General features: G+C 37.3%; 1 long non-coding RNA gene across 2 annotated transcripts; it reads right to left on the reverse strand.

The window, feature by feature from the left end:
- Positions 1 to 7,636: 7,636 nt before the first annotated feature.
- LOC129455992 (uncharacterized) lies at positions 7,637 to 12,524 on the reverse strand. Of its 2 annotated transcripts, none has more exons than XR_012359560.1 (3): positions 12,054 to 12,524; positions 11,796 to 11,875; positions 7,637 to 7,919 (listed from the first exon to the last, which is right to left on the reverse strand). It is a non-coding gene; the product is annotated as an uncharacterized lncRNA (long non-coding RNA). The 2 variants fall into 2 exon arrangements; XR_012359559.1 differs by having other exon boundaries at positions 12,063 to 12,519.
- Between the last annotated feature and the right edge of the window lie 852 nt (positions 12,525 to 13,376).

Genomic DNA, 13,376 nt, shown 5'->3' on the forward strand with positions numbered 1-13,376 from the left:
AGAAGAAAAACCAGGGAAATTACTAAATTAATAGTAAATATAATGGGTTATATAGTATTATTCCAAACTATAGATTATAATCTAATAAAACAGTATTTTGTTCTTCAACTATTGATAATTTAGTCAAATAATATAAATAATCAGGAACAGACCAAACTATACAAGCCTTTCCAATTTCCACCTCACATTGAAATGGAACCTTAAAAGGATTAAAATTACCTGAGAACAGGAGTTTGATATTACATAAGGGATTAGCAAAATTGAAACCAAGACGTCTTTAAGATTGTAGCCGGATTATTTCAAGAAAGGCTATATGCTATATTAACAGAATTTACAAAATGCTAAACTTAGTTACTGTCAGCCAGGAAACAAACCAACACGGCAACAGAAGGAACCAAAAAGCCACGTGTGGAGTAAACTACTGCTAAAAACCGGTTTTAATCAATTTAATTTGACAAATATTAACCTTGACATACCTTACCACAAAGTGTATTAAGAGAATCCCTAGTAAAGAATTATTGACAACTGTCAACAGTGCCCGTTCCTCAATCGGAAGGCTGCAGCCTCCGGAGGTCGCATATGCAGGCTGCATAAGTCATCACGTCTGGTTAATTTAAGTTAACTGAGCATTACATCCGCAAATCATAAGCATTTTACAACAATTAACGACTAACTGAGAATAATAGTCAACTTTATAATAGTTAATTTTCTAAAATAAGACAGTCTTGATGATGTATGCAGCCTACAAGATTGCCTGATGAAATTCAACTGTGTTCCCGACCTAACAGTAAAACAAAATGTGATTGGTTGGAGGGAAATCTTGTCACGATTGGTCAGCACAGTGTGCTTGTTGTCTGATTGGCTGGAGTAGACGGTGGGCGGAGTCCACCTATTTGTGGATTCTTGTGCACGTCTTGACGTTAGAAATGTTTCAAATCCACAAATGCACAGAACGCGATCCACAAATGAGTGCAGCAATTCACAAATGCACAGAAAGCGATCCACAAATGTGTGCAGCGATTCACAAATGCACAGAAAGCAATCCACAAATGTGCAGGAAGCCATTCACATATAAATAAAATAAAAATATATATTTATAAATATTTTTTCATTTGCAAATCCCATTTTATTTATTTGTGAATTTCCTTCCTTTTTATGAAATGTCTAACATATATTTATGGTTCGCTTATTGTGCATTTGTGGATTTAAAAAATATTTATGAAACTCTCTATATTTATTTGTGGATCATAGTATATTTATTCAGAAATACGAAACAAATCTGACCCCATAATCGTAGACTCCGCCTTTAAACATGGAAAAAGTCAGATTTTCATGAAATGTCCCCTTTAAGTCAAAGTAAGCATTTACAGTCAGCAACTACACTGTGGACGAAAAAAAGGTAAAAAAAATAGTCCCTAGCTGTCACTGGGGTGGTGCCCTTTCAAAAAGTACACCTTTGCAAGTAGTGTTCATATTAGTACTCCAAAGATACATATTGGTACCAAATATAGATATCTGTACTTAAAGGTGCAGTGTGTAAATTTTAGCGGCATCTAGTGGTGAGATTTCAAATTGCACCCAACGGCTCAGACCACGGCTCATCCCTCACTTTTAAGACGCATAGAGAATCTATGCTAGCCGCCATAGGACAAACACTTCATCATTGGTAAACAAAGTTTGTCCGTTAAGGGCTTCTGTAGAAACATGGTGGCACAAAATGGCGACTTCCATGGGAGGGGACCCCCGTGTATATAGATAAAAACGGCTAATTTTGAGGTAATAAAAACATAATGGTTCATTATGAAAGGTCACCACTGATAATATAGTTATGTATATTATATAGCATTTCTGTCAAGGGATTTTTCTAAAGGTAACACACTGCACCTTTAAATTGTACATATTAGGACTTTTTTAAAGGGTACTGTCCCAGTTAAGCTTGCATGTTTGACCACTTTTTTCTGACAGTGTAACAAAACCTACAAAGTATTCCTGCAGCTTAACTGGATGAGCATTAGGTTAGCACTGAAAGGTCATGGGTTCGATTTCCAGGGAACACAATGAAATGTATACCTTAAATGCCAGTCACTTTGGATAAAAGCACCTGCCATGTATAAATAGAGTAGGCATTGAGAGCCAACCGCAACATCTTAGCATTGTGGGGGACAGTTTTGCACCACCACATTTACCATCATGCATTTGGCAGATGATTGTATCCAAAGCGACTTACAGTGCATATAAGCTATACATAATTTTATTAATATTATGTGTTTCATGGGGATCGAACCCACATCCTTTGTGTGGCTACAATCTACTTTTTCTTGTAATACAATTTAATGTTGCTAGTGGCACAAAAATTCATGCATCAAGCATGTGTACAATATTAATGTCCAGGTAGCATGGATTCAATCGTGGCTTTTTAAATAAACTATTAAACTCTCCTCCGGTATTGCTATGACTAAAAGCCATAGCTGTTAGCTGATCTTTTTTATCTCTTCAAAGCTATTTCAAATAGACAGCGGTGGTATCCTCACAGACTTTCCGCGGGTCACCACCGACCCAACGGCTTTGCACCATCCATAAGAGGATAAGCAAAGTGAAGATGTCCAGATGTTTAAAATGGGCAGCGCTGGAAAACATGTGGCTTTGGTTGAGGCGACTGCATCGTTTTGCATGCTGGGTTTAGTTATACGTGGATTAGGCTACTTAGAGGAGGATTCAGAGTCACCGGCGGACAGGTCTGACCCCAGCGCTCGTGTGTTTTGACTGAATGATAATCAGACCTCTGGACTTCTTTTACACACAAGAAGCCGAGCTGATATGACAGGGGCTGTAGTATTTCTTTACAGTCTTTCTGTGCAGAAAATGCGAAACAGATGAGCGGAGTCTACAGTGAAGCCTTTTCTCCCCCTTAATTAAAAGTGCCTGTCGAGGACGTTTGGAGCAAGTTATGCCCCCGTATCAGTGTGCCATTTGCACATCAAAAGGAAATGACACTGGACGCAGGGTTAGCCATTAGCAGAGGAGTTTTATGCAAAGATCACAGGCTTTCGTTTAGCGGTAATGACCTACAGATTGTCTCGCTCTAAACGTCCATTCCCTTGTCAAAACAAAGCTGATTACAATCTCAGGTAAATCAGTGGGTTAACCAACTCAAAGTCTTTTCATCCCATAATAAGCAAACACCGCAGAGGGGGGTCTGTTTGTAATGTCATGCTTGGTGAGCATAGTTACGAAGCTTTGTAATGGCAATTTTGAGTATCTGCTGAACGGTGACTCCATGAACTCTTAACAGTGTTCATAACAGTACAGGTCATGCGAGTAGGTTTCCATCTGGACCTGGTCAAGATTTATATTCTTCAACACAAATGTTACTTTAGACACTAAATAAAAAGAGTTAAGACATGACTTTTATTGAGTAAGACGGAGCATGACAGTAAATATAAGGATCAGTGAATCAATGGCTAAAGTTTGAATGGAATACAGACTTGAATGGAATAGTAGTATGCTATTATTGATCCAGCCTGATCTCACGTGAAATTGTACATATTTTATGAGTTGGCTAGTTCGTATCAATTCATGCAAAGTTAATCGTGCAAAATCAAATGATTGTCATGAAAAAAATAACAACGAAACAGAACCCCTAACCCTAAAGTCACAGGGGAAGCAAATCATAGAAAAACTTATGAATGTGGTCGTATGAATAAATACGAATTAGCCAACTCGTAAAATATGTACGAATTCTCGTGAGATAGCATTGTATTGATCACATGACCTTATTACGTTGCATGGGAGTTAAGGATAGTTGTCATATTTCACTGTAAAAAAGTGAAAGCTGCTTTACTTAAAAAACTTAAGTTTAATTGGTAACATAAAAAAATTAGTTTTATAAACTTAAATTGCCTCGCTGTAAATGAAACATTTAAGGTGGAGCAGTTTCTTGGACAGGGTTTAGATTAATCCAGGACTAGGCCTAAGTTATTTTAAATGGATTTTACAAACACAACTTACATAAAATAATACTGGTATGCATCTTGAGACAAAACAATGGCACTCATATAGACGGTTTTAGCAGTAACAACATAAACAAGCGGTTTTCGTGGTCATCACGTAACTTCCGGTAAACTCCGCGAAGAATAAATAACAACAAAGTCCTTTTATTAAAGTAGTTTATTTATATAACAAGCAAAATAAACAACATGTAGATTACATAGAAACACAAAACATTTGTTATTTTCGACAAGGTATTTGTTTAAGAGTTCAGTTTCAGCAACTAGACCATTAAACAAACAGAAACCGGAAGTAAAGTTCGGACTAGACGCTTATCGCGTCACCGCACGTGCGCTCGACGAAACGGTCTATATGTTAAGATATGGCAGGGCGAGATGTTTTTGAATTAAGGCAGCTCAAACATGCATTTTATTCTGGGACTATCAACCCTGTCTGAGAAATTGCCCCTTCAATTTTTTTATATTTTAGGCCTAAAGGGCTCGTTATATTTGTGTGTAGGTCCACGGCGACGTGCAAACACACGCGAGGCCGCTGGTAGGCAGTATCCACGCGTGTAACCACAGTAGCAGCGCGACCATCAAAGAAGAAGAAGCTTGGCAAGTTAACCCACAAACGAAGAAGAAACAGCAACTTGTTTTGTATGATTTGAGAAGACCAGCAATGATGGAAGTAAATAAACAGCGAATTTTGTTCCATTTTGCGTTAAATCACTCCTCAACTTGGCTCATCTTTGTTTTCACCGCCGCAAACAGAAATACCTATGATGCAGTTTTTTTACCTGACGGGAGGGGTTCTGGTGGACCAATTACAGCACTTGCGGTCCGCATAGAACTGACGCACTGTAAAAAAAATTGCAAAGTGCACGTCAGGCTACGCAGAGCTACGCACAGGCTACGGATAACCTACGGCGTAGAGCTTACGCATGACTATAAATCGGGCTTTACCAATTTAAGTAATTTTTTAAGCAACGTGATCGCACAAGAATTTGTACATATTTTACGAGTTGGCTTATTCGTTATTATTCATATCACCACATTCGTAAGATTTGGTACGATTTGCCTTGACCCCTGTGATGTTGGGGTTAGGGGCGGGGCTAGGGGTTTGGTTTCGTTGTTGTAGTTTTTTCATAAGAATCATACGATTTTGCATGATTAACTATGTATGAAATGATACAAATTAGACTTAAAATATGTATGATTTCTTGTGAGATCAGGCTGGTTGATCCAACTTTTATCTTTAACAGTGTGATAAAAGTTAAATCCAAAATAAAAAATATGACCTAACTATCGGCTGTGTGTAAATATTTAACTTAAAGTCAAAATGGATTTGTAAAAAGCCATTTCACTGGTAATAAAAAGTAAAGCAGTTTGCATTTTTGGATACATTTGGGTAACACTTTATAATAAGGTTGTATTTGTTAACATTAATGCGTTAGCTAACACGAACTAAGTAAGGGATAATGTAGAGTCAGCCGGTAGTTATTGGGAAATAAGCCCCGACAGTGTGATCAGGACCCGACGCGAAGCGGAGGGTCTTGTATCACACTGAAGCGGCTTATTTTCCCGATAAATACCGGCTGCCTCTACATTATTCCACTTACTACACGGCTACTTGTCACATAAGAAAAAAAACAGACATGAATATGAATTTAAAACATTTTATTGGCATATTTGTTTTAAATTAACATTTTTATCCTTCCGCAAAACTTTGCACAGATGCATAAAATGATCGTAATACCTTATTAAGATCCTCTGCTTCATACTTGTCTGTCTCCATTTTTTTCTCTTTTAGCCAGTCTTTGAGAAGTTTTAATGCCCATTCTGTATTTTTTTCTGTGTTGGCTTCATAGCTGTCATGCTCTATTTTGTCAAGTTCAGTCTCAGTAAGCTCTCTGTGTCTTGTCGTTGTTCGTTCTTTTATCCACTGTTTAAATGTTTAGTTTTTTTCCGAACATGTTAAAATTAATGTCAAAATTTTCCGTTCTTAATTGTGGTCGTCCAGTGTTTGTCACAAGATGGCGCCAAACAGTAATCTTTATTGGTCTTTATTGGCGCGGAGCGATTTAAATCGTACAAGTAGTACTGGCTATGCGTTATTACTTTGGAGCGGTTATTATTTGAAAAGAACGAACCTGCAAATGTCTCAACTGACCAATCAGAATCAAGCATTCCAGAGAGCCGTATAATAACAATGAACAATACTTCTAAAGAATTTTACTTAATGATCATTTCAACATTTACTAATACATACTTCTTAACATAAGTTGATGCACAATGAACATACTGGCATTAATATTAGCCAACACGTGCTGAAAAACTAAACGTTCATTGTTAGTTTATGCTAGCTAAGGCATTTACTATCGTGACGTGTTAACGTTTGCATATTGTGTAGTTTAGGTAAGAGCAATAATTTGAATTTAAAGGCCTAAATGTTTGTGAATACAATATTTTTATCATATATGCCTCAAGAATATGTTTGCTTAAATTGTTAGTGACCTGGGGGCGTATTACAGAAAAGTCCTAACTTTAAAATCTTATCTTAACTGTTTGGTAACCATGGTAATTTCAGTTAGGACCTCATTTAAGACAAAAGCTATTACAGAATGATGTTCCTAAATGCATTATCTTATCTTAACTGCAGATAGGAAAGTGGTATTACAGAAGCATCCTAACTTGACAAAACATCCTAAAAACAGTCTTAACTTTAGGGTAACCTCACAGGTGTCCTAACTTAAAACTTTAATGAGAGCCAGCTAAAACAATCACATTATGATAGAACTGCGGGAGAATGACATTACATTTTTAACAAAGTGGAGGATGAAAAACATCAATGTTTGTTTTTGGATTACTCTTTGAATGTTTTTTACCTTCAAACATTCACATAATCACAATATTTCTCACTAGAGAGATCTTTCAATTTCTGTCATCCCTCATTATTAAAAAACAGTTATCTTATCCGTGAACACTTGATGGGATTATAATGAATACAGTACAAACTTGACTCAGCATCTATTTCTTGTCATGTCTCTATCAAATGTTGAAATGTACAATAGTATCCTAGCACTTAGGAAGAACAATTTTTTAAATTTTTGTAAGTCACATTTGCTAAATGTTTAAATTGAATGGTAACTGATAGATGATGTGCTAAAACACTAATAAAAAAACACAGACTATGATTACTATGAATTTAATAAAATGTATTTTTCTGCCCCATTGAAATTAAAAGGACAATTCTTTTGTTTACTGCAGCAGCAGCTCACGCATTGCTGGTTGCTTGGTAACAGACATGACAGTTGATAGCCGAACATGATTAAGCGATTTGGGATTTCCTAACTAGAGATGAGATAAGATTTGGTGAGATAAGATGAGAATCCTAAATCAATTTAAGATTTGCTTCTGTAATATGAATTTGTGAAAAATCTTAACTTAACACATCATATCGTAAGTTAAGACCTAAGATAGAAAGTTTCTGTAAGACGCCCCCTGCTTTGTATATTTTGTAAAGGTTTGCTCCATTTGCTATTAGACCGACTTTAAGTAAAGGTTTTCTTTTTGTTAAAATAGAAAGTTGGAGAAAAACAGTTTAGATCAAAAGACAAAAAAACTCAAGAGAAACAGATGACTATTGCTACCATAGCATACTACTGTATAAAAGCATGAAATTCTGATTACCATTTAAGGCCATTTTAATTATGGCATCCTTTGATCACTATACCAACCTTCAAAACGTTAGCAAGAATTATGTAACACAGAGGTGTAAAGGAACTTTAAAACCAATAAAAATCAGCAAAGTGTTCATTGATTGTGAAATCCTCGGTCCTCTGGGGGAAACTCAAAACCTGTCCAGTTCTGCTGAGCCGGTCTAGTGTCTGGATCCAAGAGAAGGAGGAAATCTGCTATGACATGATCAGGCTGGAAAAAGGAAGTATTTTTGCACTGAATTAAATAGGGGGAGGGATTGCACATACAGAAAAGTTCATACCAGCACAGACACACACAAAGACAACCTCAGACTAATTCTGTGTATAACAAACTTTGTCAGCTATTTTCCCTCAGGTGTGGATGTTTGATTTTATGGACCAATTATTCAAACAGAACCACAATCATACAATAAAGGCCTTTTAGTAAAATAAATCATGTGTTACCTATCAACATAATGGGCTGCAGCCTCCACTAATAGTCTATAGGTTGGCTATCTTCATCTATATCTTATCTTTAAAAATGCAATGATCAAAATAAAGAGCAGATTTCACAAATCTCAACGACGATCTTGAAAGGTCAAGAGCAGATGAAAAGCATGCTTTCAATTACCGCTCGCAAACCACCTCCAGGACAACATTAGTATAAGTGGATATGAAGAAAAAATACCTAAATATCTTGAACCCTGGATAAAACATCTAAGCAAAGAAAATAATCTTGTTTTAAAAGGATAAAGCGTGTGGGACACTTTGGATACCACCCTCTGTTTGAGATCATGTACTGATTGTATGACCACATGAGATGCCATTGTTTAATGTATACTGTCCTCCACCTAAAGGATTCTGGGAAACTAACAATGTAACTTTAGTAAAAAAAATTATATATAAAAATTTTATATAAAATGTATATATAAAATCAGTTATTATGCAAGCACATAAAAATCTTACCCAGATTCAACAAATACAATGATTTATAAGTTGAGCTCAACTGGGATTTCATATTATAAACAGTGATGGCGATGTAGAGGAAAGTTACAGATTAAAGCAGGGGTGCCCAAACTCGGTCCTGGAGGGCCGGTGTCATGCAGAGTTTAGATCCAACTTGCCACAGCACACCTGCCTGAAAGTTTCTCGTATGCTTATTACGACCACAATTGGCTGCTTCAGGTGTGTTTAATTAGGGATGGACCTAAACTCTGCAGGACACCAGGCCTTTAGGCCCGAGTTTGGGCACCCCTGGATTAAAGCACCATTTTACTTAAAGGTCCAGTGTGTCGATTTTTAGCAGTGAGATTGTGAATTGCAACCAACGGCTCAGTCCACACCTCCGCCCTCCCTTTTGAAGCGCATAGCAAAGCTACAGTAACCCCCACAGGACAATCACGACATCATCTGAGACAACAAATAGTGACAAAACGCGCTCTATAAAACAGTTGGTCTGTTTAGGGCGACTTTTAAAACATGGCGACGTGAAATGGCGACTTTCATGTAAGAGGACTCTCGGTGTATTTAGATAAAAACATCTCATTCGTAGGTAATAAAAACAATACAGTTCATTTTGTAAGGTCTTGATACACCACTTATAATATAGTGTTTAATATTATAGTATAATATATTACATTTCTGTCAAAAGACCCTTTTAAACAACCTATTCTCCAACCCATACAATTGCTTTGGTCGTATGTCCATTTCACCAAATACGACCAATAGATGCGTTTACTAAATTAGCGCCTCTACCGGCAACAGGTGAAACTTAATATATCAGGGTAAATTATATATTGGGGTATAATTTTGCTATGATGACATGTACTGGGATAAGATTTTCGATTTAAACCACCAGGATTAATTGTATTTTATTACACATAACACTATTCAGGCATTTAGGGCAAATAACGTACACTGTAAAAAAAATCCGTAGAAATTGCAGCTGAATTGCCGGTAATTTACCGTAGATTTAAATTTATGTTATTTACTGGCAACATTATGTTCAAAGTTAAATGAACATTAAACATTCACAAGTCTTTGTCTTTACAGAGCAAAACTAAAAAAGCATCAAGCAAAACATTCTGGGAAACAAAATCTGAAGCAAAAAAAAAAAAGGTTGATGATGATTTCTGGTTCCCAGAATGCTTTGCATGAGGCTGTTATTGTATAGTTTTATTCTGTAAAGATAAAGACTTGTTGATGTTTAAGATTTATTTGGCTTTGAACAAACTCTTGCCAGTGGATGGCATAGGTGTAGATCTGCGGTGGATTACCGGCAACCCAGCTGCAATAACATTGAAATTTTTACGGACTTTTTTTACAGTGTACACATTTATTTATTATATGATATAAACACAGCATACAAAACAATCACAACTTTTAAAAAATGTACTTAAAACATTCCAAGTGTACCGAGGTCAAACGATCGATTTATTTGAAGAAACGATGCAAAAGCGATAACAATCTGTGGTAAATATCAGATCCGGTGTACACGGCGTATTCAAAATCTGCTGCCAGAAGAAACGATGATTCGTCATCTATGATTGTGAAAAGGCATTGGCTCTCGTGTGTCTCGTGATCGATTGCATCATTACGTTAGCCAGTCCTTCCAGAAAAACGCTAAGTTTTTTTGTGATTGTTGTGGGGAAAAATCCTCGATTTTGCGGCACGTTTTCTTAAAAAAATGCGATGGAATATGCGGGATATTTATACAATTTATGCGATGGAATTGCCGGAATTTGCGAAAATTGCGGAACTTGCAAAACTGCGGAAACTCGCAAAAGCTGCAATGATGTTCACATCACATAATCACGTCACTTCATAACGTTTCCATGGCAATATAGGACACGACTGCGCTTTTGGGAAGTAAATGCAACATTTTTCAACTTTCTACTAATATATATGTGACTTTTGCTACGAAAATGCAGAGATTATGAAATCATGCAAGCCCCGCATATTTTGTGCGCGGAAATATGTAATTAATGTGGCGAAAGTGCGTCGTATTTGGAAAAAATGCAGCCCTGCATAAATATGCGGACTTTGGCTGATTATGCAATATATCGCGCGATCGCACAATCGTGTTTTTCTGGAGGGACTGGTTAGCTAAGAATGTGAAGCGCTATTGGCTCTTGTGACCGACTACGTCATGCTGGTTTATGTTTGAATGAGATCTGATTGTATGTTTTGATCAAAGAGTTCTTCATATAAAGTGATCGTATGACTTCAGTTCGCAAGGTTTGCAACGCAAATGTTTGTAATTATACTGTTTTATGCAATAAATACCTGTGACTGTACTTTTACTTGCGTGTTGTGTTTTATATGCTTGAGAGGTGGTTGCGTTTAAGGTAAGGGTGAGGGTGGGGTTAGATGTTTCAATATATCTTTAAAACCATAAATGTTTATGAAACCGTTTCTACATTTACAAATTTATAAAATTAAATGTCTAATCTGATGTATAAGGCAAAAACCTTAAAACGTAACAACAGGTTGTATAAGTTACTGCTGCTAGAGGACACTAATCCCTTAATACGTCACTTTACTTCGTAATAAGGTGCTTGCACAAACGACCTATGAGATTGTTATTTTTGGAGGACAGTTACACAATGAACCTTTAAGAAAATTAGGGATTTGTTTTACTTTTTACTGCTTATGTCAAAGCCGAATAATGGTAGTGGCCAAATATGTCTACTGTCCACATCAATGAAACAGTTGTGTTTAATGCAAAATTGAGCTCTTTATTGTCAAGCATGTTTTCACACACAAAACACTTTTCTTGGTTACATGAGCTTCGAACTAATAATAAAAGAAAAAAAAGGAAAAATATGCAAACCATCAAATAAACATTTACACACCAGACAAAATATACAGAAAATGTATATACAGTACAAGCACAGAAACAAGTGAGCTAAATACAAAGAGATTATGTGCGAGATGTGTGTTAAATAAATATACATAAGTATACAAAAGTATTGTGTAATTTCTTTGTCATCACTAAATGCAAAGTAATAACTATAATGGCTACATCTGTTGCTACCACCTAATCTCACACAGGGGTACCTACTGATCCCCACTGTCCCCTATAATATTTAGATCCAAAAATACTCACCCAACAACTGTCCGCTTTCAGCGTCACATCATTGTTGGCAGTGAATCATGGTCTCTTTGTGCTGACCATCAGCAACATTCCTAAACATGAAAAATAGCTTACAAAATGATTGACAACATAAACTTCAATGGCAATGTCAAACACATTAAACGCATATGCACACGCAAGTCACATGTGCACGCACACACATACACCGGCCAGCCAGAGCAAAGACAGAAGCTATTAGCATGCTAGACTGACCACAAGCTCCAGACTCACCCAACTAACCTCTAGGTGTTGATTGCTCGGGGGACCTGATCCTGGATCAGCGGGACCATTCCCATGAAGATTTAAGTATACACTTGAAAGCTGCTCCAACAGGTCGCTTGTAAAGGGTCAGGGGGTCAATTGCCTGGTTGTCCTTAATGGTAGCAAAAAAAAAACTTGGTGGGTTTAAATGGCCGCAGTGAGTTTTGTGGCCCGCGACTGGAGGAATGCAAAGAATTCAAGGGGTTAAAGTGGTGCCATGGGGTGGCAGACACCGACACGGGGCTCTGGAAGTTGGATACAATGTCACCCCCCCTCACCATCACTCAACATTAGTCACTGCTCTTTCAACACCTTGTTGTCGCCGTGGGTATTAGCCATTGTTAGTTTATGGGGGAGAAAAAGGCTTGATGAGGATTGAACCAGTGATCTTTTTGAGTCCAAAGCTAAGGCCTTGAAATCATAAAATCAATGAAATGTAGCAAATTATTTGTGTATATTGGAATAAAGGATTTGGTAAGGAGGTCTGGAAGGTCCCTCAAACTTGGGTCACCCGTAAAGCTCCTGCATGATATGTCGGAGAGCTGCACGCAAGGCGGTGGTGCCAAAAAGGTAGTTGAATGTGACTCCACTAAAGACAACAACTGAAGTGAATGACTTCAAATTTCTATATGTGAAATAAAGAATGGATCTATTTTGGGTTAAGGAGACCCGTGTAAAAAACAAGCACTTTGGAGGATTACCTAATGTTTTTCTCGACGCTGTTATTCAAGTGCTTCTTAAAGCTGTTGCAACTGTGAAAACATATGGCATCATCATGCACCGAAGGCCACATATTATAATTATTTTCCAAAGAAAATGACAAAAATCATTTGAAGGTGCTGTCACCGAGTGCAAGCAATCGTACATCAAAAACCTGCAAAGCAAAATAAGTCGTCATGCGTAGACTAATAACACAATTCATAAGTGTTTTCAACCCTAACATCTTAACGTTCTTCATCAGACATCACAATCTTCTTCTGCACTTCACGGCCCGAGCGTTCACCTGGCCGCCCATCGCTGCCAACGTGTTATTTCCTCCATGAGTTTAAACTCATGATCTAACAACGGCCTTTGGTCCAAAGTCAACACGGAGCGGGACTTGTCAATCATTCGATCCACTTCATTGGCATCAAGGCTTGATTGGGTACAATTAGTCCTCAGAAACAAATGACATCAATCTGCCCTGGATTTCCATAGAGGAAGGCTGATTATTTGCTTTAACCTGGAACCCTGATTTCATTTTCACCCCTCCGAGTCCCCCGGGGCTTAACAAACAGTGGAAAACATGTTCGA

This window comes from Misgurnus anguillicaudatus, chromosome 20 (assembly GCF_027580225.2).
Source record: "Misgurnus anguillicaudatus chromosome 20, ASM2758022v2, whole genome shotgun sequence".
Lineage (NCBI taxonomy): Eukaryota > Metazoa > Chordata > Actinopteri > Cypriniformes > Cobitidae > Misgurnus > Misgurnus anguillicaudatus.